We start from the raw sequence: 23,697 nt of genomic DNA on the forward strand, positions 1-23,697 counted from the left end.
AAGGATGAAAATAAGGTGAGATGGCTGTCTCCCTCCCATTTCAATTCGGTTTTCAAGGAAAACCATGCAAAACATGTGTTTTCTTGATGTTCTTCCTTAAGAATCATGCTTAACTTGACTTGAGGGCCAAGAAACATGAATTTCCAGCAAGTCTAAGGTGAGATATCTCTTCCTAACATACTGAGGGAGATTTGGTCAGTTGAGAGTTTGTGGATTTAAAGTTGTTCTTGATGTGTTTTAGGAGGAAAAAGTGCTTAAGGACTACCTGAAAGTCTAACCGAATTTGGAGCAGCAAATCAAGGTAGGGTGTCACGAAATTAATCTTGATTATTTGTTTTTGAGTTGTGTGAATGTTGTATAAATTGGCTGTGCTAAAAATTGGTTGCATATATGATTGATTCTTGGTGAAAATTTGGTGAAATTTTGATGAAATTTGATGAAATTCAAGCCTTAAAGTTCATGTTCTTGGGCAGCTGGAAAAATGAAACCCTAAGCTTAAATTGAGGTTCATGTTGAAATCATGTAGAAAAGATGGGGTTTTAGTGGCTGCTAATTTATTTTGAATTTTGGTAAAAATCGGTTGTTGAAAAGACTGAAAAGCGGGTAAAAACAGAGAAAGAATTTGAAGAATATATGAAGAACACGAAGAACACTTTGAGTGTGGTAAAGAACATTGAAGAACACCTTTTAGATCTTAGAAAGGGCAAGGAAGTAAATATTTTGGTGTTTGAGGGGTTATTTGGTAATTTCTGAAAGTTAGGATAGTAAAAGTAGAAATATTAAAAGTTACGGGTGGTAAAAAGTGAATTTTAAAGATTAAAAGTAAAAGTAAGTTAATTTTCGAAAATTTAATAATAAAATAATAAAAAATAATAAAATATTAAATAATAATATTTAATTAAAAATAATATTTTAATAAAAATAATAAAATAATGCGGAAAAGGCAGTTTTTTGTAAAAGCTTTAGAAAGATAACTTTAAACTCAGAATCTCATAATTACCTTCATAAAACACTTAGGGAGTGGTAAAAACATATTAGTGAGGCAAAGATAAAGAAAAGATAAAAAGTTAAAGAAAAGATAAAACCCAAAGAAAAAGTCTGTAAAATTTTAATGACAGAAAAACAGACAGAGACTAGTGAACTAACTAGGGCAACTTAGTTAGTACTTGAGTTGCGACTAGGGTTAGGTGTTATATGAAAAGTTAAACTGTTTTAGTATAGACTTAATGAACCTATACCTAGGACAGACTAACTATTCATACCGAAATTTACATAAGCTTTAAATACATACGTTAAACAGAGAAATCAGAGCAGAATAAAGAAACACAGAGAACAGAGTAACCAGAGCAGAATAAAGGGATACAGAGAAAAGAGTAATCAGAGCAAAGTAAAAAGACAAAGAGAAAAGAGTAATGTGATAAAGAGAAATGGTTTGAATTAAGATGTTGTAAAAGTAAAAGATGTAAAGTTTGTACAGTATGATTGAACAGAGAAAGAAAGATGTACTGCATAAGAATGTGAAAATGATGATGAATAAGGAGAATGATAATGAATGATGATAATGAGAATGATTATGTGATGATTTGCTGCTTGAGGCAACCCAAGAGATGTGTTTATAAATTTGTTGCGTTAAGGCAACTCCAGATATACTTGTATGATCATCTGCTGCAGTGAGGCAGTCAGATAGATAATGGTGTGATCACTGAGAACGCTTTTCTACGGTACAGATCCATATTTTATTTCTGTAAGGAAGAGGGGCTATTTCCTGCTACAGAAGTACCGTGACCACCTGTTCCATTTCTATAGTGGCAGAGGGGTTATTTCCTGTATACAGAAGGTGTGTCGGCGTACATCCCTGCAGTGGCAGATGTGTTATTTCTTGCGTGCAGTGGACCCTGTGGTGGCAGAGGGGTTATTTTCTGTACACAGGGGTATAGCCAATAGGAAAGCCTTATCCAGACAGAGGTTGCTGGATAATGTCGGGAGCGGGTTAGTAACCGACGGATGAGCTCATTACCTGCACTAGGGCTAGACATGCATCATACTTGGTTGCGCATTTCCTTTGTTATGATTGTGGTATGAATGTATGCTTTCCTTGTTTGTATTCCATTCTCTGCGCTTGTGATATTTTCTTGTATTCTTCTGTTTGCGCTCTGCTATCTGTTTTCTCTATCTTCTCTACTTATCTGTGTTTTCTAATTACTGCTTCCTTGTATTCTGCTAATAGTCTGCTAAACAACATAGAATTAATGAACGTAACTAATAACCCCGACCCTACTAAGAACTCCCCAGTTCTTACCCCTTCTCTCTCCCTTCCCCCTTCAGATGGAAGTATGAGTACCCTTCCGTAGTTCGTTGATGATGGTTCTGCAAAGAGGATTCCACTCTAGATAGTCTTCTAAGTCTAGGGTGAATCTCGTTCTCTGTTTATATGTATATACTGTGAGACTAGCCAATGTCTACACCCCGTTTGTTCTTGAACTTTAACTTAAATTCTGTGTACGAGACTCCTGTTGTGTGGCTACTTGATGAGGTACCAGAGAGACGTTATATGGCAATGTCTGATCGTGCAAAGGAGTAGTAGATGATGTTCTACCTTTTGCTGATGTTCCACCTGACTTGATTTTTGAAGACTTAGAACGTACTTTCCCTCGCTTTAGTAGTTTAGAGGGACTAGGTGAGTATAGAGTTTAGGCTAGTCTAAGTGCCAGCTTAGGGACTTCTTGAATAGGTCAGGGCCTAGAATGTTGTATGTATATATATGTATATAGTTATTATCTAGCTATATCTAGGGGTGTTCTAACTAAAAGTCTATACTCTAATAAAGCCTGAATCACTGAATGTTGTTGACTACCTGTGATATATTTATGTGTGGTTGTTTATAACTGTTTTATCTGTTATCAGTTCTGAATTGATTACGAATGATTCTGTTTATTAATTCAAATGTTTTCAAAAAAAAAAGTACCTCGCTAACTAACTACGCTTTTAACAACGAATCAGGCTCATATAATAAATAATAGATAATAATTAGGATGTCAAATTGGTAGCACTCAATTTTTGGTATGTCCTAGGCGTACTGAAAATTGGGTCGTTACATTAAGCGTGCTTCGGCTAGAGTAGTACTAGGATGGGTGACCTCCTGGGAAGTCCTCGAGTTGTACCTTTTTTTTACGTCGTGCTTACCCTCATTCTTTAAACGACGCTATCTCGAATAGTTTAGCTATAGTGAGCCTTAATGAACTGATTTTCGGCAAGCTCCCACGGGCCCTGCAGGGCTTCGCAGCTCGACTTATCCTACGTCGCGATACATGCTTAAGATAATTGTGTGCACATACTTTAATAGGTGCAATCATACCAGCACTAATGCACTGGATCCCTCCAGAACTCTGTAGTTAAGCGTGCTTGGGCGAGAGTGGTACCAGGATGCACCTCCTGGGAAGTCCTCGTGTTGCACCTCTTTTTTTTTATTTTACGTCGTGCTTACCCTCGTTCTTTTAACGACGATATCTCAAATAGTTTAGCTAAAGCGAGCCTTAATGACCATACTTTCGGCAGGGTCCTACGAGGCCCGCAGGGCTTTGCAGCTCGACTTACCCTATGTAGCGATACATGCTTATGATAATTGTGTGCACATACATTAATTGGCGTGATCATACCAGCAATAATGCACCGGATCCCACCAAAACGCCGTAGTTAAACGTGCTTAGGCGAGAGTAATACTTGGATGGGTTACCTCCAGGGAAGTCCTCGTGTTGTACCTTTTTTTTTTACGTCGTGCTTACCCTCGTTCTTTAAACGACGCTATCTCGAATAGTTTAGCTAAAGCGAGCCTTAATGACCTGACTTTCGGCAGGGTCCTACGAGGCCCGTTGGGTTTCGCAGCTCGACTTACCCTATGTAGGGATACATGCTTATGATAATTGTGTGCACATACTTTAATAGGTGTGATCATACCAGCACTAATGCACCGGATCCCACCAGAACTCCGTAGTTAAGCATGCTTGGGCTAGAGTTGTACTAGGATGGGGGACCTCCTGGGAAGTCCTCGTGTTGTACTTTTTTTTTTACGTCGTGCTTACCCTCGTGTTTAAACGACGCTATCTCGAATAGTTTAGCTATAGTGAGCCGTAATGAACTGATTTTCGGCAAGCTCCCACGGGCCCTGCAGGGCTTCGCAGCTCGACTTACCCTTCGTCGCGTTACATGCTTATGATAATTGTGTGCACATACTTTAATAGGTGCGATCATACCAGCACTAGTGCACCGGATCCCACCAGAACTCCGTAATTAAGCGTGCTTGGGCGAGAGTGGTACTAGGATGGGTGACCTCTTGGGAAGTCTTCGTGTTGCACCTCTCTTTTTTTTACGTCGTTCTTACCCTCATTCTTTAAACGACTCTATCTCGAATAGTTTAGCTAAAGCGAGCCTTAATGACCTGACTTTCAGCAGGCTCCTACGGGGCCCGCAGGGCTTTGTAGCTCGACTTACCCTATGTAGCAATACATGCTTATGACAATTGCATGCGCATAGTTTAGTAGGTCCGATCATACCAGCACTTATGCACCAGATCCCATCAGAACTCTGCAGTTAAGCGTGCTTGGGCGAGAGTAGTACTACGATGGGTGACCTCCTGGGAAGTCCTCGTGTTGTACTTTTTTTTACGTCGTGCTTACCCTCATTTTTAAACGACGCTATCTCGAATAGTTTAGCTATAATGAGCCGTAATGAACTGATTTTCGGCAAGCTCCCACGGGCCCTGCAGGGCTTCACAGCTCGACTTACCCTTCGTCGCGATACGTGCTTATGATAGTTGTGTGCACATACTTTAATAGGTGCGATTATACAAGCACTAGTGCACCGGATCCCACCAGAACTCCGTAGTTAAGTGTGCTTGGGCGAGAGTGGTACTAGGATGGGTGACCTCCTGGGAAGTCCTCGTGTTGCACCTCTTTTTTTTTTTTACGTCGTGCTTACCCTCGTTCTTTAAACGACGCTATCTCGAATAGTTTAGCTAAAGCGAGCCTTAATGACTTGTCTTTCGGCAGGCTCCTACGGGGCCCGCAGGGCTTCGCAGCTCGACTTACCCTATGTTGCGATACATGCTTATGACAATTGCATGCGCATACTTTAGTAGGTGTGATCATACCTGCACTTATGCACCGGATCCCACAAGAACTCCATAGTTAAACGCGCTTAGGCGGGAGTAGTACTAGGAGGGGCTACCTCCAAGGAATTCCTCGTGTTATACCTCTTTTTTTTACGTCGTGCTTACCCTCGTTCTTTAAACGACGCTATCTCGAATAGTTTAGCTATATTGAGCCTTAATGAACTGATTTTCGGCAAGCTCCCACGGGCCCTGTAGGGCTTCGCAGCTCGACTTACCCTATGTAGCGATACAAGCTTATGATAATTGCGTGCACATACTTTAATAGGTGCAATCATACCAGCAATAATGCACCGGATCCCACCAGAACTCCGTAGTTAAACGTGCTTAGGCGAGAGTAGTACTAGGATGGGTTACCTCCAGGGAAGTCCTCGTGTTGTACCATATTTTTTACGTCATGCTTACCCTCGTTCTTTAAACGACGCTATCTCGAATAATTTAGCTAAAGCGAGCCTTAATGACCTGACTTTCGGCAGGGTTCTACTAGGCGCGCAGGGTTTCGCAGCTCGACTTACCCTATGTAGGGATACATGCTTATGATAATTGTGTGCACATACTTTAATAGGTGTGATCATACCAGCACTAATGCACCGGTCCCATCAGAACTCTGTAGTTAAGCGTGCTAGGGCGAGAGTAGTACTATGATGGGTGACCTCCTGAGAAGTCATCGTGTTGCACCTCTTTTTTTTTACGTCGTACTTACCCTCGTTCTTTAAACGACGCTATCTCGAATAATTTAGCTAAAGCGAGCCTTAATGACCTGACTTTCGGCAGGGTCCTACTAGGCGCGCAGGGTTTCGCAGCTCGACTTACCCTATGTAGGGATACATGCTTATGATAATTGTGTGCACATACTTTAATAGGTGTGATCATACCAGCACTAATGCACCGGTCCCATCAGAACTCTGTAGTTAAGCGTGCTTGGGCGAGAGTAGTACTACGACGGGTGAGCTCCTGAGAAGTCCTCGTGTTGCACCTCTTTCTTTTTACGTCGTGCTTACCCTCGTTCTTTTAACGATGCTATATCGAATAGTTTAGCTAAAGCGAGCCTTAATGACCTGACTTTCGGTAGGGTCCTACTAGGCGCGCAGGGTTTCGCAGCTCGACTTACCCTATGTAGGGATACATGCTTATGATAATTGTGTGCACATACTTTAATTGGTGTGATCATACCAGCACTAATGCACCGGTCCCATCAGAACTCTGCAGTTAAGCGTGCTTGGGCGAGAGTAGTACTACGATGGGTGACCTCCTGGGAAGTCCTCGTGTTGCACCTCTTTTTTTTTACGTCGTGCTTACCCTCGTTCTTTTAACGATGCTATCACGAATAGTTTAGCTAAAGCGACCCTTAATGACCTGACTTTCGGCAGGGTCCTACGAGGCCCGCAGGGCTTCGCAGCTCGGCTTACCCTATGTAACGATACATTCTTATGATAATTGTGTGCACATACATTAATTGGTGAGATCATACCAGCATTAATGCACCGGATCCCACAAGAACTCCGTAGTTAAACGCGCTTAGGCGGGAGTAGTACTAGGATGGGTTCCCTCCAAGGAAGTTCTCCTGTTGCACCTTTTTTTTTTGACGTCGTGCTTACCCTCGATCTTTAAACGACGTTATCTCGAATAGTTTAGCTATAGTGAGCCTTAATGAACTGATTTTCAGCAAGCTCCCACAGGCCCTGCAGAGCTTCGCAGCTCGACTTACCCTATGTAGCGATACATGCTTATGATATTTGTGTGCACATACTTTAATAGGTGCAATCATACCAGAACTAATGCACCAGATCCCACCAGAACTCCGTAGTTAAGCGTGCTTGGGCGAGAGTGGTACTAGGATGGGTGACCTCCTGGGAAGTTCTCGTGTTGCACCTCCTTTTTTTTTTTACGTCGTGCTTACCCTCGTTCTTTTAACAACGATATCTCGAATAGTTTAGCTAAAACGAGACTTAATGACCTGACTTTCGGCAGGGTTCTACGAGGCCCGCAGGGCTTTGCAGCTCGACTTACACTATGTAGCGATACATGCTTATGATAATTGTGTGCACATACATTAATTGGCGTGTTCATACCAGCAATAATGCACCGGATCCCACCAGAACTCAGTAGTTAAACGTGCTTAGGCGAGAGTAGTACTAGGATGGGTTACCTCCAGGGAAGTCCTCGTGTTGTACCATCTTTTTTACGTCATGCTTACCCTCGTTCTTTAAACGACGCTATCTCGAATAATTTAGCTAAAGCGAGCCTTAATGACCTGACTTTCGGCAGGGTTCTACTAGGCGCGCAGGGTTTCGCAGCTCGACTTACCCTATGTAGGGATACATGCTTATGATAATTGTGTGCACATACTTTAATAGGTGTGATCATACCAGCACTAATGCACCGGTCCCATCAGAACTCTGTAGTTAAGCGTGCTAGGGCGAGAGTAGTACTATGATGGGTGACCTCCTGAGGAGTCATCGTGTTGCACCTCTTTTTTTTTACGTCGTACTTACCCTCGTTCTTTAAACGACGCTATCTCGAATAATTTAGCTAAAGCGAGCCTTAATGACCTGACTTTCGGCAGGGTCCTACTAGGCGCGCAGGGTTTCGCAGCTCGACTTACCCTATGTAGGGATACATGCTTATGATAATTGTGTGCACATACTTTAATAGGTGTGATCATACCAGCACTAATGCACCGGTCCCATCAGAACTCTGTAGTTAAGCGTGCTTGGGCGAGAGTAGTACTACGACGGGTGAGCTCCTGAGAAGTCCTCGTGTTGCACCTCTTTCTTTTTACGTCGTGCTTACCCTCGTTCTTTTAACGATGCTATATCGAATAGTTTAGCTAAAGCGAGCCTTAATGACCTGACTTTCGGTAGGGTCCTACTAGGCGCGCAGGGTTTCGCAGCTCGACTTACCCTATGTAGGGATACATGCTTATGATAATTGTGTGCACATACTTTAATTGGTGTGATCATACCAGCACTAATGCACCGGTCCCATCAGAACTCTGCAGTTAAGCGTGCTTGGGCGAGAGTAGTACTACGATGGGTGACCTCCTGGGAAGTCCTCGTGTTGCACCTCTTTTTTTTTACGTCGTGCTTACCCTCGTTCTTTTAACGATGCTATCACGAATAGTTTAGCTAAAGCGACCCTTAATGACCTGACTTTCGGCAGGGTCCTACGAGGCCCGCAGGGCTTCGCAGCTCGGCTTACCCTATGTAACGATACATTCTTATGATAATTGTGTGCACATACATTAATTGGTGAGATAATACCAGCATTAATGCACCGGATCCCACAAGAACTCCGTAGTTAAACGCGCTTAGGCGGGAGTAGTACTAGGATGGGTTCCCTCCAAGGAAGTTCTCCTGTTGCACCTTTTTTTTTTGACGTCGTGCTTACCCTCGATCTTTAAACGACGTTATCTCGAATAGTTTAGCTATAGTGAGCCTTAATGAACTGATTTTCAGCAAGCTCCCACAGGCCCTGCAGAGCTTCGCAGCTCGACTTACCCTATGTAGCGATACATGCTTATGATATTTGTGTGCACATACTTTAATAGGTGCAATCATACCAGAACTAATGCACCAGATCCCACCAGAACTCCGTAGTTAAGCGTGCTTGGGCGAGAGTGGTACTAGGATGGGTGACCTCCTGGGAAGTTCTCGTGTTGCACCTCCTTTTTTTTTTACGTCGTGCTTACCCTCGTTCTTTTAACAACGATATCTCGAATAGTTTAGCTAAAACGAGACTTAATGACCTGACTTTCGGCAGGGTTCTACGAGGCCCGCAGGGCTTTGCAGCTCGACTTACACTATGTAGCGATACATGCTTATGATAATTGTGTGCACATACATTAATTGGCGTGTTCATACCAGCAATAATGCACCGGATCCCACCAGAACTCAGTAGTTAAACGTGCTTAGGCGAGAGTAGTACTAGGATGGGTTACCTCCACGGAAGTCCTCGTGTTGTGCCTTTTTTTTTTTACGTCGTGCTTACCCTCGTTCTTTAAACGATGCTATCTCGAATAGTTTAGCTAAAGCGAGCCTTAATGACCTGACTTTCGGCAGGGTCCTACGAGGCCAGCAGGGTTTCGCAGCTCGACTTACCCTATGTAGCGATACATGCTTTTGATAATTGTGTGCACATACATTAATTGGTGTGATCATACCAGCATTATTGCATCGGATGCCACAAGAACTCCGTAGTTAAACGCGCTTAGGCGGGAGTAGTACTAGGATGGGTTCCCTCCAAGGAAGTTCTCATGTTGTACCTTTTTTTTTTTTACGTCGTGCTTACCCTCATTCTTTAAACGACGCTATCCCGAATAGTTTAGCTATAGTGAGCCTTAATGAACTGATTTTCGGCAGGCTCCTACGGGCACTGCAGGGCTTCGTAGCTCGTCTTACCCTACGTTGCGATACATGCTTATGATAATTGTGTGCACATACTTTAATAGGTGCGATCATACCAGCACTAATGCACCGGATCCCACCAGAACTCCGTAGTTAAGTGTGCTTGGGCGAGAGTGATACTAGGATGGGTGACCTCCTAGGAAGTCCTCGTGTTGCACCTCTTTTTTTTTTACGTCGTGCTTAACCTCGTTCTTTAAACGACACTATCTCGAATAGTTTATGTAAAGTGAGCCTTAATGACCTGACTTTCGGCAGGCTCCTACGGGGACCGCAGGGCTTCGCAGCTCGACTTACACTATGTAGCGATACACGCTTATGACAATTGCATGCGCATACTTTAGTAGGTGCAATCATACCAGCACTAATGCACCGGATCCCATCAGAACTCTGCAGTAAAGCGTGCTTGGGTGAGAGTAGTACTACGATGGGTGACCTCCAGGGAAGTCCTCGTATTGCACCTCTTTTTTTTTTACGTCGTGCTTACCCTTGTTCTTTTAACGATGCTATCTCGAATAGTTTAGCAAAAGCGACCCTTAATGACCTGACTTTCGGCAGGATCCTACGAGGCCCGCAGGGCTTCGCAGCTCGACTTACCCTATGTAGCGATACATGCTTATGATAATTATGTGCACATACATTAATTGGTGTGATCATACCAGCATTAATGCACCGGATCCCCCAAGAACTCCGTAGTTAAACGCGCTTAGGCGAGAGTAGTACTAGGATGTGTTCCCTCCAAGGAAGTTCTCATGTTGTACCTTTTTTTTTGACGTCGTGCTTACCCTCGTTCTTTAAACGATGTTATCTCGAATAGTTTAGCTATAGTGAGCCTTAATGAACTGATTTTTGTCAAGCTCCCACGGGCCCTGCAGGGCTTCGCAGCTCGACTTACCCTATGTAGCGATACATGCTTATGATAATTGTGTGCACATACTTTAATAGGTGCAATCATACCAGCACTAATGCACCGGATCTCACCAGAACTCCGTAGTTAAGCGTGCTTGGGCGAGAGTGGTACTAGGATGGGTGACCTCCTGGGAAGTTCTCGTGTTGCACCACTTTATTTTTTTTTACGTCGTGCTTACCCTCGTTCTTTTAACAACGATATCTCGAATAGTTTAGCTAAAACGAGACTTAATGACCTGACTTTCGGCAGGGTTCTACGAGGCCCGCAGGGCTTTGCAGCTCAACTTACACTATGTAGCGATACATGCTTATGATAATTGTGTGCACATACATTAATTGGCGTGTTCATACCAGCAATAATGCACCGGATCCCACCAGAACTCCGTAGTTAAACGTGCTTAGGCGAGAGTAGTACTAGGATGGGTTAGCTCCAGGGAAGTCCTCGTGTTGTGCCTTTTTTTTAACGTCGTGCTTACCCTCGTTCTTTAAACGACGCTATCTCGAATAGTTTAGCTAAAGCGAGCCTTAATGACCTGACTTTTGGCAGGGTCCTACGAGGCCAGCAGGGTTTCGCAGCTCGACTTACCCTATGTAGGGATACATGCTTATGATAATTGTGTGCACATACTTTAATAGGTGTGATCATACCAGCACTAATGCATCGCATGCCACAAGAACTCCGTAGTTAAGCGTGCTTGGGCTAGAGTTGTACTAGGATGGGTGACCTCCTGGGAAGTCCACGTGTTGCACTTTTTTTTTACGTCGTGCTTACCCTCGTTCTTTAAACGACATTATCTCGAATAGTTTAGCTATAGTGAGCCATAATGAACTGATTTTCGGGAAGCTCCGACGGGCCCTGCAGGGCTTCGCAGCTCGACTTACCCTACGTCGCGATACATGCTTATGATAATTGTGTGCACATACTTTAATAGGTGCGATCATACCAGCACTAATGCACCGGATCCCACCAGAACTCCATAGTTAAGCGTGCATTGGCGAGAGTGGTACTAGGATGGGTGACCTCTTGGGAAGTCCTCGGGTTGTACCTCTTTTTTTTTTACGTCGTGCTTACCCTCGTTCTTTAAACGACGCTATCTCGAATAGTTTAGCTAAAGCGAGCCATAATGAACTGACTTTCGGCAGGCTCCTACGGGGCCCACAGGGCTTCGCAACTCGACTTACCCTATGTAGCGATACATACTAATGACAATTGCATGTGCATTCTTTAATAGGTGCGATCATACCAGCACTAATGCACCGAATCCCATCAGAACTCTGCAGTTAAGCGTGCTTGGGCGAGAGTAATACTAGGATAGGTGACCTCCGGGGAAGTCCTCGTGTTGAACCTCTTTTTTTTTTAAGTCGTGCTTACACTCGTTCTTTTAACGAATAGTTTAGCTAAAGCGACCCTTAATGACCTGACTTTTGGCCGGGTCCTACGAGGCCCGCAGGGCTTCGGAGCTCGACTTACCCTATGTAGCGATACATGCTTTTGATAATTGTGTGCACATACATTAATTGGTGTGATCATACCAGCATTATTGCACCGGATCCCACAAGAACTCCGTAGTTAAACGCGCTTAGGCGGGAGTAGTACTAGGATGGGTTACCTCCAAAGAGGTCCTTGTGTTGTACCTTTTTTTTTTTACGTCGTGCTTACCCTCATTCTTTAAACGACGCTATCCCGAATAGTTTAGCTATAGTGAGCCTTAATGAACTGATTTTCGGCAAGCTACTACGGGCACTGCAGGGCTTCGTAGCTCGTCTTACCCTACGTTGCGATACATGCTTATGATAATTGTGTGCACATACTTTAATAGGTGCGATCATACCAGCACTAATGCACCGGATCCCACCAGAACTCCGTAGTTATGTGTGCTTGGGCGAGAGTGATACTAGGATGGGTGACCTCCTAGGAAGTCCTCGTGTTGCACCTCTTTTTTTTTTACGTCGTGCTTAACCTCGTTCTTTAAACGATGCTATCTCGAATAGTTTATGTAAAGTGAGCCTTAATGACCTGACTTTCGGCAGGCTCCTACGGGGCCCGCAGGGCTTCGCAGCTCGACTTACCCTATGTAGCGATACTCGCTTATGACAATTGCATGCGCATACTTTAGTAGGTGCAATCATACCAGTACTAATGCACCGGATCCCATCAGAACTCTGCAGTTAAGCGTGCTTGGGTGAGAGTAGTACTACGATGGGTGACCTCCTGGGAAGTCCTCGTGTTGCACCTCTTTTTTTTTTTACGTCGTGCTTACCCTTGTTCTTTTAACGATGCTATCTCGAATAGTTTAGCTAAAGCGACCCTTAATGACCTGACTTTCGGCAGGATCCTACGAGGCCCGCAGGGCTTCGCAGCTCGACTTACCCTTTGTTGCGATACATGCTTATGATAATTATGTGCACATACATTAATTGGTGTGATCATACCAGCATTAATGCACCGGACCCCACAAGAACTCCGTAGTTAAACGCGCTTAGGCAGGAGTAGTACTAAGATGGGTTACCTCCAACGAGGTCCTCGTTTTGTACCTTTTTTTTTTACGTCATGCTTACCCTCATTCTTTAAACGACGCTATCCCGAATAGTTTAGCTATAGTGAGCCTTAATGAACTGATTTTCGGCAAGCTCCTACGGGCACTGCAGGGCTTCGTAGCTCGTCTTACCCTACGTTGCGATACATGCTTATGATAATTGTGTGCACATACTTTAATAGGTGCGATCATACCAGCACTAATGCACCGGATCCCACCAGAACTCCGTAGTTATGTGTGCTTGGGCGAGAGTGATACTAGGATGGGTGACCTCCTAGGAAGTCCTCGTGTTGCACCTCTTTTTTTTTACGTCGTGCTTAACCTCATTCGTTAAACGACGCTATCTCGAATAGTTTATGTAAAGTGACCCTTAATGACCTGACTTTCGGCAGGCTCCTACGGGGCCCGCAGGGCTTCGCAGCTCGACTTACCCTATGTAGCGATACACGCTTATGACAATTGCATGCGCATACTTTAGTAGGTGCAATCATACCCGTACTAATGCACCGGATCCCATCAGAACTCTGCAGTTAAGCGTGCTTGGGTGAGAGTAGTACTACGATGGGTGACCTCCTGGGAAGTCCTCGTGTTGCACCTCTTTTTTTTTTTTACGTCGTGCTTACCCTTGTTCTTTTAACGATGCTATCTCGAATAGTTTAGCTAAAGCGACCCTTAATGACCTGACTTTCGGCAGGATCCTACGAGGCCCGCAGGGCTTCGCAGCTCGACTTACCCTTTGTTGCGATACATGCTTATGATAATTATGTGCACATACATTAATTGGTGTGATCATACCAGCATTAATGCACCGGACCCCACAAGAACTCCGTAGTTAAACGCGCTTAGGCGGGAGTAGTACTAAGATGGGTTACCTCCAACGAGGTCCTCGTTTTGTACCTTTTTTTTTTACGTCATGCTTACCCTCATTCTTTAAACGACGCTATCCCGAATAGTTTAGCTATAGTGAGCCTTAATGAACTGATTTTCGGCAAGCTCCTACGGGCACTGCAGGGCTTCGTAGCTCGTCTTACCCTACGTTGCGATACATGCTTATGATAATTGTGTGCACATACTTTAATAGGTGCGATCATACCAGCACTAATGCACCGGATCCCACCAGAACTCCGTAGTTATGTGTGCTTGGGCGAGAGTGATACTAGGATGGGTGACCTCCTAGGAAGTCCTCGTGTTGCACCTCTTTTTTTTTACGTCGTGCTTAACCTCATTCGTTAAACGACGCTATCTCGAATAGTTTATGTAAAGTGACCCTTAATGACCTGACTTTCGGCAGGCTCCTACGGGGCCCGCAGGGCTTCGCAGCTCGACTTACCCTATGTAGCGATACACGCTTATGACAATTGCATGCGCATACTTTAGTAGGTGCAATCATACCCGTACTAATGCACCGGATCCCATCAGAACTCTGCAGTTAAGCGTGCTTGGGTGAGAGTAGTACTACGATGGGTGACCTCCTGGGAAGTCCTCGTGTTGCACCTCTTTTTTTTTTTTACGTCGTGCTTACTTTTGTTCTTTTAACGATGCTATCTCGAATAGTTTAGCTAAAGCGACCCTTAATGACCTGACTTTCGGCAGGATCCTACGAGGCCCGCAGGGCTTCGCAGCTCGACTTACCCTTTGTAGCGATACATGCTTATGATAATTATGTGCACATACATTAATTGGTGTGCTCATACCAGCATTAATGCACCGGATCCCACAAGAACTCCGTAGTTAAACGCGCTTAGGCTTGAGTCATACTAGGATGGGTTACCTCCAAGGAGGTCCTCGTGTTGTACCTTTTTTTTTTACGTCGTGCTTACCCTCATTCTTTAAACGACGCTATCCCGAATAGTTTAGCTATAGTGAGCCTTAATGAACTGATTTTCGGCAAGCTCCTACGGGCACTGCAGGGCTTCGTAGCTCGTCTTACCCTACGTTGCGATACATGCATATGATAATTGTGTGCACATACTTTAATAGGTGCGATCATACCAGCACTAATGCACCGGATCCCACCAGAACTCCGTAGTTATGTATGCTTGGGCGAGAGTGATACTAGGATGGGTGACCTCGTAGGAAGTCCTCGTGTTGCACCTCTTTTTTTTTTACGTCGTGCTTAACCTCGTTCTTTAAAAGATGCTATCTCGAATAGTTTATGTAAAGTGTGCCTTAATGACCTGACTTTCGGCAGGCTCCTACGGGGACCGCAGGGCTTCGCAGCTCGACTTACCCTATGTAGCGATACACGCTTATGACAATTGCATGCGCATACTTTAGTAGGTGCAATCATACCAGCACTAATGCACCGGATCCCATCAGAACTCTGCAGTTTAGCGTGCTTGGGTGGGAGTAGTACTACGATGGGTGACCTCCTGGGAAGTCCTCGTGTTGCACCTCTTTTTTTTTTTACGTCGTGCTTACCCTTGTTCTTTTAACGATGCTATCTCAAATAGTTTAGCTAAAGCGACCCTTAATGACCTGACTTTCGGCAGGATCCTACGAGGCCCGCAGGGCTTCGCAGCTCCACTTACCCTATGTAGCGATACATGCTTATGATAATTATGTGCACATACATTAATTGGTGTGATCATACCAGCATTAATGCACCGGATCCCACATGAACTCCGTAGTTAAACGCGCTTAGGCGGGAGTAGTACTAGGATGGGTTCCCTCCAAGGAAGTTCTCATGTTGTAACTTTTTTTTTGACGTCGTGCTTACCCTCGTTCTTTAAACGATGTTATCTCGAATAGTTTAGCTATAGTGAGCCTTAATGAACTGATTTTTGGCAAGCTCCCACGGGCCGTGCAGCGCTTCGAAGCTCGACTTACCCTATGTAGCGATACATGCTTATGATAATTGTGTGCACATACTTTAATAGGTGCAATCATACTAGCACTAATGCACCGGATCCCACCAGAACTCCGTAGTTAAGCATGTTTGGGCTAGAGTAGTACTAGGATGGGTGACCTCCTGCGAAGTACTCGTGTTGTACCTTTTTTTTTTACGTCGTGCATACCCTCGTTCTTTAAACGACGCTATCTCGAATAGTTTAGCTATAGTAAGCCTTAATGAACTGATTTTCGGCAAGCTCCCACGGTCCCTGCAGGGCTTCGCAGCTCGACTTACCCTACGTCGCAATACATGCTTAAGATAATTGTGTGCACATACTTTAATAGGTGCAATCATACCAGAACTAATGCACTGGATCCCACCAGAACTCCGTAGTTAAGCGTGCTTGGGCGAGAGTGGTACTTGGATGGGTGACCTCCTGGTAAGTTCTCGTGTTGCACCTCTTTTTTTTTACGTCGTGCTTACCCTCGTTCTTTAAACGACGCTATCTCGAATAGTTTATCTAAAGCGAGCCTTAATGACCTGACTTTCGGCAGGCTCCTACGGGGCCCGCAGGGCTTCGCAGCTCGACTTACCCTATGTAGCGATACATGCTTATGACAATTGCATGCACATACTTTAGTAGGTGCAATCATACCAGCACTAATGCACCGGATCCCATCAGAATTCTGCAGTTAAGCATGCTTGGGTGAGAGTAGTACTACGATGGGTGGCCTCCTGGGAAGTCCTCGTGTTGCATCTCCTTTTTTTTTTTATGTCGTGCTTACCCTCGTTCTTTTAACGATGCTATCTCGAATAGTTTAGCTAAAGCGACCCTTAATGACCTGACTTTCGGCAGGGTCCTACGAGGCCCGCAGGGCTTCGCAGCTCGACTTACCCTATGTAGTGATACATGCTTATGATAATTGTGTGCATATACATTAATTATTGTGATCATACTAGCACTAATGCATCGGATCCCATCAGAACTCCGTAGTTAAGCGTGCGTGGGCGAGAGGGGTACTAGGATGGGTGACCTCCTGGGAAGTACTCGTGTTGCACCTTTTTTTTTCTTTACGTTGTGCTTACCCTCGTTCTTTAAATGACGCTATCTCGAATCAGTTAACTAAAGTGAGCCTTAATGACCTGACTTTTGGCAGGCTCCTACGGGGCCTGCAGGGCTTCGCAGCTCGACTTACCCTTTGTCGTGATACTTGCTTATGATGATTGTGTGCACATACTTTAATAGGTGTGACCATAACAACACTAATGCACTGGATCCCACCAGAACTCCGTAGTTAAGCGTGCTTTGTCGAGAGTAGTACTAGGATGGGTGACTTTCTTGGAAGTACTCGTGTTGCACCACTTTTTTTTACGTCGTGCTTACCCTCATTCTTTAAACGACGCAATCTTGAATACTTTAGCTAAAGAGAGCCTTAATGACCTGATTTTCGGGAGGCTTTAATGGGCCCCGCAGGGATTCGTAGCTTGACTTAAACTATATCGGGACACATGCTTATGATTATTGTGTGCAAATACTTTAATAGGTGCGATCATACCAGCACTAATGCACCAGATCCCATCAGAAATCCGTAGTTAACCGTGTTTGGACAAGAGTAGTACTAGGATAGGTGACCTCCTGGGAAGTCCTCGTGTTGCACCTCTTTTTTTTTTACGTCGTACTTACCCTCGTTCTTTGACCGACGCTATCTGGAATAGTTTACCTAAAGCGAGATTTAATGACGTGATTTTCGGCAGGCTACCACGGGCCCGGCAAGGCTTCGCAGCTCGACTTACCCTATGTCGTGACACAAACTTATGATAATTGTGTGCGCATACTTTAATAGGTGCGATCATACCATTACTAATGCACCGGATCCCATGAGAACTCCGCAGTTAAGCGTGCTTGGGCGAGAGTCGTACTAGGATGGGTGTCCTCCTGGGAAGTCCTCGTATTGCACCTCTTTTTTTTTTACGTCGTGCTTACCCTCATTCTTTAAACGACGCTATCTCGAATAGTTTAGCTAAAGCGAGCCTTAATGACCTGACTTTCGGTAGGCTCCTACGGGACTCGCAGAGATTCGCAGCTCGACTTACCCTATGTAGCGATACATGCTTATGATAATTGTGTGCACATACTTTAATAGGTGTGATCATACCAGCACTAATGCACCGGGTCCCACCAGAACTCCGTAGTTAAGCGTGCTTGGGCTAGGGTAGTACTAGCATGGGTGACCTCTGATGCCAGGGCATTTTGGCCGGTTTCACTGACCTTTTCTTTACTGTTTTTAGGGTAGTTTCAAGCATTTCCTTAGGAAATAAGCTAGTTTTGGGTAGATATTCACTTACATCTTGATTCAAGCATACATTGTGCACTTTACATGATTTCATGAGAATTTTGCATGAATTTAAGGACCAATTGGATGTTGCAATTCCCATGACTTGGACTAGAAATTTGATGCACTTCATGGCTTGATTTCAGGACAAAGGAAGCAAAGAAGAACCACTTTAGTGGCTACGTTAGTTACACTAACGTTAACACTAACGTGCAATGGGAGTAACTTGCAAAGTTAATGAGAAAAGTAATTGCTAATAACGCTCTCGAAGACATCATTGCCCACGTTAAGAGTCACGTTAACCAAGTTAATGTGAACTCTAACGTGGAAGAAAGGAAATGGAGCCAATGTTAGTGACACTTAACATTATCACTAACGTTAGTCACTAACGTTAGACCAAGCTCATAAATGGCCACGTTAGTTGCCACGTTAACTTAGTTAACGTGGCCTCTAACGTTAAGAAGTAAAGGGGAAGCCAACGTTAGTGACATTCAACTTTGTCATTAACGTTGGCCAAGTCACAATAAGCCACGTTAACTTCCACGTTAACCTAGTTAACATGGAAGCTAACGTGAGGAGACAAAGTGGTCGACAACGTTAGTGACACCAAACATTGTCACTAACGTTGGAAGAAACCCACACAAGCCCCAGTAAGCCACGTTAACTTAGTTAACGTGGAAGTTAATGTGAAGAAGGGAGGTGATCGCCAACGTTAGTGACACCAAACATTGTCACTAACGTTGGAATTAGCCCACATAAGCCACTATGAGCCACGTTAACTCCCACGTTAACTTAGTTAACGTGGAAGCTAACGTGGATAAGGGAATGATGAGCCAACGTTAGTGACACTCAACTTTGTCACTAACGTTGGAGATGGCTAGCATGGCCACGTTAGAAGCCACGTTAACCTAATTAACGTGGACTCTAACGTGAGAAATAGGGGCACATTGGAACGTTAGTGACAATGGTAAGTGTCACTAACGTTCTCGAAGGTTGGCAAGCCTACGTTGAAAGAGCCACATTAACTAAGTTAACGTGGACTCTAACGTAGGGAAGGGGGAGACTTCTCAACATTATTGGGAAAGGCAAGTCCCAATAACGTGTGCGAAGGACAAAGAGGCAACGTTAGTGGCAATGTTTGTGCCACTAACGTTGAAGATAACGTGGCTCCTACTTGGGTGAGGAATGTTAGTGAAAAAGGTGATTGTCACTAACGTTCTCGAACCCATATTTTCACTGAACGTTAACACCACTAACGTCCTGAGCTAAAGTCTCTGCCCACTTCACACTTTCTCTCTGCAAGTAAAGCCAAGCCCAATGAAGAAGAGAACTGCTTCAAACTCAAGATCCGAAGGCCCATACCCAAGACTTGAAGAGCCAACTAGAAGAACAGAAGAATAGTATATATAGGAGTAGCTTTGAATTAAATTGAGAGTTGGAAATTATAGGGAGCCTCTGGGCATAGAACTACTCTCTGTATTTTACTTTCTCTGCACTTCTAGTTTCATCATGTATTCTCCATCTTTGTTTTCATTTTCCAGAGCTATGAACAACTAAACCCCTTTCATTGGGTTAGGGAGCTCTGTTGTAATTTGATGGATCAATACTAGTTTTCATTATTCTTCTTCTATCTTTTCTCTTGATTTTACTTGAAAGCTTTCGATCTTCATCCAATTGGGTAGTTATCTTGGAAAAGAAGCTATTCATACTTGGATCTCTTATGAACCTTGAAAGAGGAATGAAGAGATCATGCTAGAAATGCTTTCTCATGCTGGACCAAATTGGGTTTGGATGGATATGTGACTATAATCCTCTCAACACTTGATTTGGGAAATGCATGTGGTATAATCAGTGACCATACTTCATCTCTTCTCATGAGCTATTGACCAAGGAATTGGCTATTGATCAAGATTTGAGAGATTGAATTACAAGAAATTGTAATTCGATCACTTAAGATTGCCAAGGAGATCAATGAGTGCATTGATTGAGGAAGAGATGAAAATGAAATTGATCCGGAGAATGCAACATCTCCTGAGCCCAATGAACTCCCCATTCCTGATCTTACCCATTCTCTTTAATTTCAGTCATTTACTTTTATGAGCAATTTCCCCATTCCCATTTAAGATTCTGCAATTTACTTTCCGTCATTTACATTCAGCTTTTTATTTCTAGCATTTACTTTTCTGTTATTTACTTTCCTGCCATTTAATTTTCTGTAATTCTCAACTCAAATTCTGATTCGCTCAACTAAAACATTCCTCTAATTAAAGTTGCTTGATCAATCAATCCCTGTGGGATTCGACCTCACTCTAATGTGAGTTTTTACTTGACGACAAATTCGGTACACTTGCCGAAGGAAATTTGTTATGAGACAAGATTCATCGAAATTGTAAGGAGGTCCATCCTCCCAGCAGCGAACAACTCGGAGGTGAATCTCAAGAGAGCCACACTGGTACACTGTATACTCAAAGGAGGAGAGATCAAGGTTCATGAACTCATAGCAGAAGGCATTAGAAAAATGGCAGAGAAAAGCGACTCGAGAGGAACGTTAGGTTACCCTAGCACTATTTACCGACTGTGCAAGAAAGCTGGGGTGGTGTTTGAAGATGAGCACCCCGTGTGGATAAAAGAGAGCATTTCAATAACCGTTCGACGAATGCATGCTACCGCATCCCCCCTGCCTCAACGGAAGCAAAGGAAGAGGACAGCCCCTCAAGTAGTAGAAGGACAAGTCTTAGAGGGGCAAGCACCAGCCACCTTGGATATGCACGAATTGCAGGAAGCCATTGATGGGCTATCTCGACAATATTTGGAAAGTCAAGGAGCACAGAGAGAGCTTCAACTACAGATGATGGGGCAGCAAGACTAGTCACTCTCAAGATGGATGACTCAACAAGGGGAGTGGCAAAAGCAAATGATAGATCAGCAACTGAGTCAAGGGCAACAATGGAGTGAAATATTCCACAGGATGGAACAAAGGAAAAATGAGCAACAAGAATCCATCCAGAGGCTAATCAACATCCAAGCACATCAAGGCGCACATATACATGAGATGCATCGAAGACAGATAGAACAGGCAGAACTATTGGATGAGCAAAGGGCATTCGTAGAAGGAGTTTACCTGAGCGAGACTGGGCATCATATAAATACTCAAGCCAGGCTCGGTTACTTAGTAGGACAGCTGCCTATATTGCATCCAGGAATCACAAGGTATGAAGAAATGAGGGATGAATTAGCACGAGAAGAAAGACAAAAGGTGGAAGAGAGTCATGAATCAGTGAGGAAGGCACTTGAGGATTGGAAGCAAGCAAGATTGGCACGGATGCGAGGGAATGCAAGAGGACACAAAGAAGACAAACAAGGAGGAAAGCATGGGCATCCACAAGAGTAAAAGGTGGAGACGTTCCTTCTTTGGTCCATCTTTTTCTATGCTTTGAATAAAGAAGATCTTGTATGAAATAGAACTTGCTTCCATGATTATGTTTAAACCTTTTTAAATTCTGTCTTATAAGTTTTTGTGTTGAAAAGGTCTATGTTTGCTGGTCTTTATGTCATTCCACCCTTACTTTGCTTACTTGTATGTTTGTCCCTTTAAATCAAATGAAAAGAGAATGAGTGTTTTTAAAGACCAGAGAGGAGTTCATACTATGGAGTAAGTTCATGAGTTTATGGTGTGATCATAAGTTAGCTAAGTTGGTTCAACCAGAAGGTGGGAGGACAACTATCTGTCATGAATACTGTGCTTGAGGAACACCCCATGAGACTAGCTAAATAAGAAGATCCTAATAAGAAAAAGGGAAAGAACAATAAAGGTTGAAAAAAATTAAAGAAAAAGAGTAAGCAATAAGGCTAGGCACCAATGGTTTTAATCTTGAGGCATGTGTCTGTGGTGCTCCTGTGTGAGGGATCTACTTGGATGAATAAGCTCTTAGGGGTGCCTTATCACTTGGTAACTTGGGTTAACTAACTCGGGATTATCAGCTGAAAGTCCACTATCAAGAGTAACCTTTAATACAGAGCATTTAGTAATTCAAAGAGGTGCTGGACACCAAGGTCTCAAGAAAAGAAAACAAATAAACTATGTGCCTGTGGTGTGTATGTATGGGGGAGAGACTTGAGCAAGTAAGTCCTTAGGGGTGCTTCAACACCTAGCACCTTGAACCAACTGGTTCGGGAGTGTTGGCTGAAAGCTTATTTTAAAGAGTTGCCCCCTTATAGAGCACTTAGCTTAAGAACAAAAATAAGCCCTGAAATAACAACAAAAGGATCAATGAATAAAAGTCTCATGGGATGCAATCACAGTGAGTATTCTAGGACATGATAAAGGTCTGAATGCCAGGAATGAACCTAAGTTGCTATGCATAAAACCACCATAAAACCAGGGACATGACTTCCACAAGAATGACTCATTTCTCTTGGCATTCCATTTATCATTCTCTTGTTCCAGTACTTGCTTAGGGACAAGCAAGCTTTAAGTTTGGTGTTGTGATGCCAGGGCATTTTGGCCAGTTTCACTGACCTTTTCTTTACTGTTTTTAGGGTAGTTTCAAGCATTTCCTTAGGAAATAAGCTAGTTTTGGGTAGATATTCACTTACATCTTGATTCAATCATACATTGTGCACTTTACATGATTTCATGAGGATTTTGCATGAATTTAAGGACAAATTGGATGTTGCAATTCCCATGACTTGGACTAGAATTTTGATGCACTTCATGGCTTGATTTCAGGACAAAGGAAGCAAAGAAGAACCACTTTAGTGGCTACGTTAGTTAGACTAACATTAACACTAACGTGGAATGGGAGTAACTTGTAAAGTTAATGAGAAAAGTAATTGCCAATAACGCTCTCGAAGCCATCATTGCCCACGTTAAGAGTCACGTTAACTAAGTTAACGTGCACTCTAACGTGGAAGAAAGGAAATGGAGCCAACGTTAGTGACACTTAACATTATCACTAACGTTGGACCAAGCACATAAGTGGCCACGTTAACTTAGTTAATGTGGCCTCTAACGATAAGAAGTAAAGGGGAAGCCAACGTTAGTGACATTCAACTTTGTCACTAACGTTGGCCAAGTCACAATAAGCCACGTTAACTTCCACGTTAACCTAGTTAACGTGGAAGCTAACGTGAGGAGACAAAGTGGTCGACAAAGTTAGTGACACCAAACATTGTCACTAACGTTGGAAGGAACCCACACAAGCCCCAATAATCCACGTTAACTCCCATGTTAACTTAGTTAACGTGAAGAAGGGAGGTGATCGCCAACGTTAGTGACACCAAACATTGTCACTAACGTTGGAATTAGCCCACATAAGCCACTATGAGCCATGTTAACTACCACGTTAACTTAGTTAACGTGGAAGCTAACGTGGATAAGGGAATGATGAGCCAACGTTAGTGACACTCAACTTTGTCACTAACGTTGGAGATGGCTAGCATGGCCACGTTAGAAGCCACGTTAACCTAGTTAACGTGGACTCTAACGTGAGAAATAGGGGCACATTGGAACGTTAGT

The 23,697-nt window shown here is 43.7% G+C and overlaps 32 non-coding genes and 16 pseudogenes across 32 annotated transcripts; all 48 read left to right on the forward strand.

The window, feature by feature from the left end:
• The first annotated feature begins 3,341 nt into the window (after positions 1 to 3,341).
• On the forward strand, positions 3,342 to 3,457 carry LOC112759637 (5S ribosomal RNA; annotated as a pseudogene).
• A 185-nt stretch (positions 3,458 to 3,642) lies between these two features.
• LOC112759810 (5S ribosomal RNA) lies at positions 3,643 to 3,761 on the forward strand (annotated as a pseudogene).
• A 179-nt stretch (positions 3,762 to 3,940) lies between these two features.
• Positions 3,941 to 4,059, forward strand: LOC112759294 (5S ribosomal RNA). Its single transcript, XR_003180067.1, has one exon. It is a non-coding gene; the product is annotated as a 5S ribosomal RNA (ribosomal RNA).
• Positions 4,060 to 4,236: 177 nt separating this feature from the next.
• LOC112762232 (5S ribosomal RNA) lies at positions 4,237 to 4,355 on the forward strand. The gene has a single exon (XR_003182578.1). It is a non-coding gene; the product is annotated as a 5S ribosomal RNA (ribosomal RNA).
• A 181-nt stretch (positions 4,356 to 4,536) lies between these two features.
• LOC112761033 (5S ribosomal RNA) lies at positions 4,537 to 4,655 on the forward strand. The gene has a single exon (XR_003181442.1). It is a non-coding gene; the product is annotated as a 5S ribosomal RNA (ribosomal RNA).
• Positions 4,656 to 4,830: 175 nt separating this feature from the next.
• LOC112762270 (5S ribosomal RNA) lies at positions 4,831 to 4,949 on the forward strand. The gene has a single exon (XR_003182613.1). It is a non-coding gene; the product is annotated as a 5S ribosomal RNA (ribosomal RNA).
• A 183-nt stretch (positions 4,950 to 5,132) lies between these two features.
• On the forward strand, positions 5,133 to 5,251 carry LOC112759758 (5S ribosomal RNA; annotated as a pseudogene).
• Positions 5,252 to 5,430: 179 nt separating this feature from the next.
• On the forward strand, positions 5,431 to 5,549 carry LOC112759452 (5S ribosomal RNA). The gene has a single exon (XR_003180201.1). It is a non-coding gene; the product is annotated as a 5S ribosomal RNA (ribosomal RNA).
• A 178-nt stretch (positions 5,550 to 5,727) lies between these two features.
• LOC112759293 (5S ribosomal RNA) lies at positions 5,728 to 5,845 on the forward strand. Its single transcript, XR_003180066.1, has one exon. It is a non-coding gene; the product is annotated as a 5S ribosomal RNA (ribosomal RNA).
• A 180-nt stretch (positions 5,846 to 6,025) lies between these two features.
• On the forward strand, positions 6,026 to 6,143 carry LOC112759440 (5S ribosomal RNA). Its single transcript, XR_003180191.1, has one exon. It is a non-coding gene; the product is annotated as a 5S ribosomal RNA (ribosomal RNA).
• Positions 6,144 to 6,323: 180 nt separating this feature from the next.
• On the forward strand, positions 6,324 to 6,441 carry LOC112762246 (5S ribosomal RNA). The gene has a single exon (XR_003182591.1). It is a non-coding gene; the product is annotated as a 5S ribosomal RNA (ribosomal RNA).
• Positions 6,442 to 6,621: 180 nt separating this feature from the next.
• LOC112759790 (5S ribosomal RNA) lies at positions 6,622 to 6,740 on the forward strand (annotated as a pseudogene).
• A 180-nt stretch (positions 6,741 to 6,920) lies between these two features.
• Positions 6,921 to 7,039, forward strand: LOC112762007 (5S ribosomal RNA). The gene has a single exon (XR_003182370.1). It is a non-coding gene; the product is annotated as a 5S ribosomal RNA (ribosomal RNA).
• Positions 7,040 to 7,222: 183 nt separating this feature from the next.
• Positions 7,223 to 7,341, forward strand: LOC112759718 (5S ribosomal RNA; annotated as a pseudogene).
• Positions 7,342 to 7,519: 178 nt separating this feature from the next.
• LOC112759485 (5S ribosomal RNA) lies at positions 7,520 to 7,637 on the forward strand. The gene has a single exon (XR_003180227.1). It is a non-coding gene; the product is annotated as a 5S ribosomal RNA (ribosomal RNA).
• Positions 7,638 to 7,817: 180 nt separating this feature from the next.
• Positions 7,818 to 7,935, forward strand: LOC112759441 (5S ribosomal RNA). Its single transcript, XR_003180192.1, has one exon. It is a non-coding gene; the product is annotated as a 5S ribosomal RNA (ribosomal RNA).
• Positions 7,936 to 8,115: 180 nt separating this feature from the next.
• LOC112762247 (5S ribosomal RNA) lies at positions 8,116 to 8,233 on the forward strand. Its single transcript, XR_003182592.1, has one exon. It is a non-coding gene; the product is annotated as a 5S ribosomal RNA (ribosomal RNA).
• Positions 8,234 to 8,413: 180 nt separating this feature from the next.
• Positions 8,414 to 8,532, forward strand: LOC112759806 (5S ribosomal RNA; annotated as a pseudogene).
• A 180-nt stretch (positions 8,533 to 8,712) lies between these two features.
• LOC112762019 (5S ribosomal RNA) lies at positions 8,713 to 8,831 on the forward strand. The gene has a single exon (XR_003182381.1). It is a non-coding gene; the product is annotated as a 5S ribosomal RNA (ribosomal RNA).
• A 182-nt stretch (positions 8,832 to 9,013) lies between these two features.
• Positions 9,014 to 9,132, forward strand: LOC112759747 (5S ribosomal RNA; annotated as a pseudogene).
• Positions 9,133 to 9,612: 480 nt separating this feature from the next.
• Positions 9,613 to 9,731, forward strand: LOC112762135 (5S ribosomal RNA). The gene has a single exon (XR_003182487.1). It is a non-coding gene; the product is annotated as a 5S ribosomal RNA (ribosomal RNA).
• Positions 9,732 to 9,912: 181 nt separating this feature from the next.
• Positions 9,913 to 10,031, forward strand: LOC112761523 (5S ribosomal RNA). Its single transcript, XR_003181915.1, has one exon. It is a non-coding gene; the product is annotated as a 5S ribosomal RNA (ribosomal RNA).
• Positions 10,032 to 10,212: 181 nt separating this feature from the next.
• Positions 10,213 to 10,331, forward strand: LOC112759826 (5S ribosomal RNA; annotated as a pseudogene).
• A 179-nt stretch (positions 10,332 to 10,510) lies between these two features.
• LOC112761171 (5S ribosomal RNA) lies at positions 10,511 to 10,629 on the forward strand. Its single transcript, XR_003181579.1, has one exon. It is a non-coding gene; the product is annotated as a 5S ribosomal RNA (ribosomal RNA).
• Positions 10,630 to 10,813: 184 nt separating this feature from the next.
• On the forward strand, positions 10,814 to 10,932 carry LOC112759721 (5S ribosomal RNA; annotated as a pseudogene).
• Positions 10,933 to 11,110: 178 nt separating this feature from the next.
• Positions 11,111 to 11,229, forward strand: LOC112759700 (5S ribosomal RNA; annotated as a pseudogene).
• Positions 11,230 to 11,406: 177 nt separating this feature from the next.
• On the forward strand, positions 11,407 to 11,525 carry LOC112759390 (5S ribosomal RNA). Its single transcript, XR_003180152.1, has one exon. It is a non-coding gene; the product is annotated as a 5S ribosomal RNA (ribosomal RNA).
• Positions 11,526 to 11,706: 181 nt separating this feature from the next.
• LOC112759436 (5S ribosomal RNA) lies at positions 11,707 to 11,825 on the forward strand. Its single transcript, XR_003180187.1, has one exon. It is a non-coding gene; the product is annotated as a 5S ribosomal RNA (ribosomal RNA).
• A 170-nt stretch (positions 11,826 to 11,995) lies between these two features.
• Positions 11,996 to 12,114, forward strand: LOC112759752 (5S ribosomal RNA; annotated as a pseudogene).
• Positions 12,115 to 12,294: 180 nt separating this feature from the next.
• On the forward strand, positions 12,295 to 12,413 carry LOC112759220 (5S ribosomal RNA). Its single transcript, XR_003179999.1, has one exon. It is a non-coding gene; the product is annotated as a 5S ribosomal RNA (ribosomal RNA).
• Positions 12,414 to 12,594: 181 nt separating this feature from the next.
• On the forward strand, positions 12,595 to 12,713 carry LOC112760528 (5S ribosomal RNA). The gene has a single exon (XR_003180964.1). It is a non-coding gene; the product is annotated as a 5S ribosomal RNA (ribosomal RNA).
• A 182-nt stretch (positions 12,714 to 12,895) lies between these two features.
• Positions 12,896 to 13,014, forward strand: LOC112759822 (5S ribosomal RNA; annotated as a pseudogene).
• Positions 13,015 to 13,193: 179 nt separating this feature from the next.
• On the forward strand, positions 13,194 to 13,312 carry LOC112759221 (5S ribosomal RNA). The gene has a single exon (XR_003180000.1). It is a non-coding gene; the product is annotated as a 5S ribosomal RNA (ribosomal RNA).
• A 180-nt stretch (positions 13,313 to 13,492) lies between these two features.
• On the forward strand, positions 13,493 to 13,611 carry LOC112761046 (5S ribosomal RNA). The gene has a single exon (XR_003181454.1). It is a non-coding gene; the product is annotated as a 5S ribosomal RNA (ribosomal RNA).
• A 183-nt stretch (positions 13,612 to 13,794) lies between these two features.
• On the forward strand, positions 13,795 to 13,913 carry LOC112759804 (5S ribosomal RNA; annotated as a pseudogene).
• Positions 13,914 to 14,092: 179 nt separating this feature from the next.
• LOC112759222 (5S ribosomal RNA) lies at positions 14,093 to 14,211 on the forward strand. The gene has a single exon (XR_003180001.1). It is a non-coding gene; the product is annotated as a 5S ribosomal RNA (ribosomal RNA).
• Positions 14,212 to 14,391: 180 nt separating this feature from the next.
• Positions 14,392 to 14,510, forward strand: LOC112761057 (5S ribosomal RNA). The gene has a single exon (XR_003181466.1). It is a non-coding gene; the product is annotated as a 5S ribosomal RNA (ribosomal RNA).
• Positions 14,511 to 14,693: 183 nt separating this feature from the next.
• Positions 14,694 to 14,812, forward strand: LOC112759824 (5S ribosomal RNA; annotated as a pseudogene).
• A 179-nt stretch (positions 14,813 to 14,991) lies between these two features.
• On the forward strand, positions 14,992 to 15,110 carry LOC112759406 (5S ribosomal RNA). Its single transcript, XR_003180163.1, has one exon. It is a non-coding gene; the product is annotated as a 5S ribosomal RNA (ribosomal RNA).
• Positions 15,111 to 15,291: 181 nt separating this feature from the next.
• On the forward strand, positions 15,292 to 15,410 carry LOC112761804 (5S ribosomal RNA). The gene has a single exon (XR_003182181.1). It is a non-coding gene; the product is annotated as a 5S ribosomal RNA (ribosomal RNA).
• A 182-nt stretch (positions 15,411 to 15,592) lies between these two features.
• LOC112759797 (5S ribosomal RNA) lies at positions 15,593 to 15,711 on the forward strand (annotated as a pseudogene).
• Positions 15,712 to 15,890: 179 nt separating this feature from the next.
• On the forward strand, positions 15,891 to 16,009 carry LOC112759459 (5S ribosomal RNA). The gene has a single exon (XR_003180207.1). It is a non-coding gene; the product is annotated as a 5S ribosomal RNA (ribosomal RNA).
• A 179-nt stretch (positions 16,010 to 16,188) lies between these two features.
• On the forward strand, positions 16,189 to 16,307 carry LOC112762303 (5S ribosomal RNA). Its single transcript, XR_003182643.1, has one exon. It is a non-coding gene; the product is annotated as a 5S ribosomal RNA (ribosomal RNA).
• Positions 16,308 to 16,487: 180 nt separating this feature from the next.
• Positions 16,488 to 16,606, forward strand: LOC112762299 (5S ribosomal RNA). Its single transcript, XR_003182639.1, has one exon. It is a non-coding gene; the product is annotated as a 5S ribosomal RNA (ribosomal RNA).
• A 183-nt stretch (positions 16,607 to 16,789) lies between these two features.
• Positions 16,790 to 16,908, forward strand: LOC112759451 (5S ribosomal RNA). Its single transcript, XR_003180200.1, has one exon. It is a non-coding gene; the product is annotated as a 5S ribosomal RNA (ribosomal RNA).
• A 182-nt stretch (positions 16,909 to 17,090) lies between these two features.
• LOC112759751 (5S ribosomal RNA) lies at positions 17,091 to 17,209 on the forward strand (annotated as a pseudogene).
• Positions 17,210 to 17,388: 179 nt separating this feature from the next.
• Positions 17,389 to 17,507, forward strand: LOC112759366 (5S ribosomal RNA). Its single transcript, XR_003180131.1, has one exon. It is a non-coding gene; the product is annotated as a 5S ribosomal RNA (ribosomal RNA).
• Positions 17,508 to 17,688: 181 nt separating this feature from the next.
• LOC112762144 (5S ribosomal RNA) lies at positions 17,689 to 17,807 on the forward strand. The gene has a single exon (XR_003182495.1). It is a non-coding gene; the product is annotated as a 5S ribosomal RNA (ribosomal RNA).
• The last annotated feature ends 5,890 nt before the right edge of the window (positions 17,808 to 23,697 follow it).

This window comes from Arachis hypogaea, chromosome 16 (assembly GCF_003086295.3).
Source record: "Arachis hypogaea cultivar Tifrunner chromosome 16, arahy.Tifrunner.gnm2.J5K5, whole genome shotgun sequence".
NCBI classification, from domain to species: domain Eukaryota; kingdom Viridiplantae; phylum Streptophyta; class Magnoliopsida; order Fabales; family Fabaceae; genus Arachis; species Arachis hypogaea.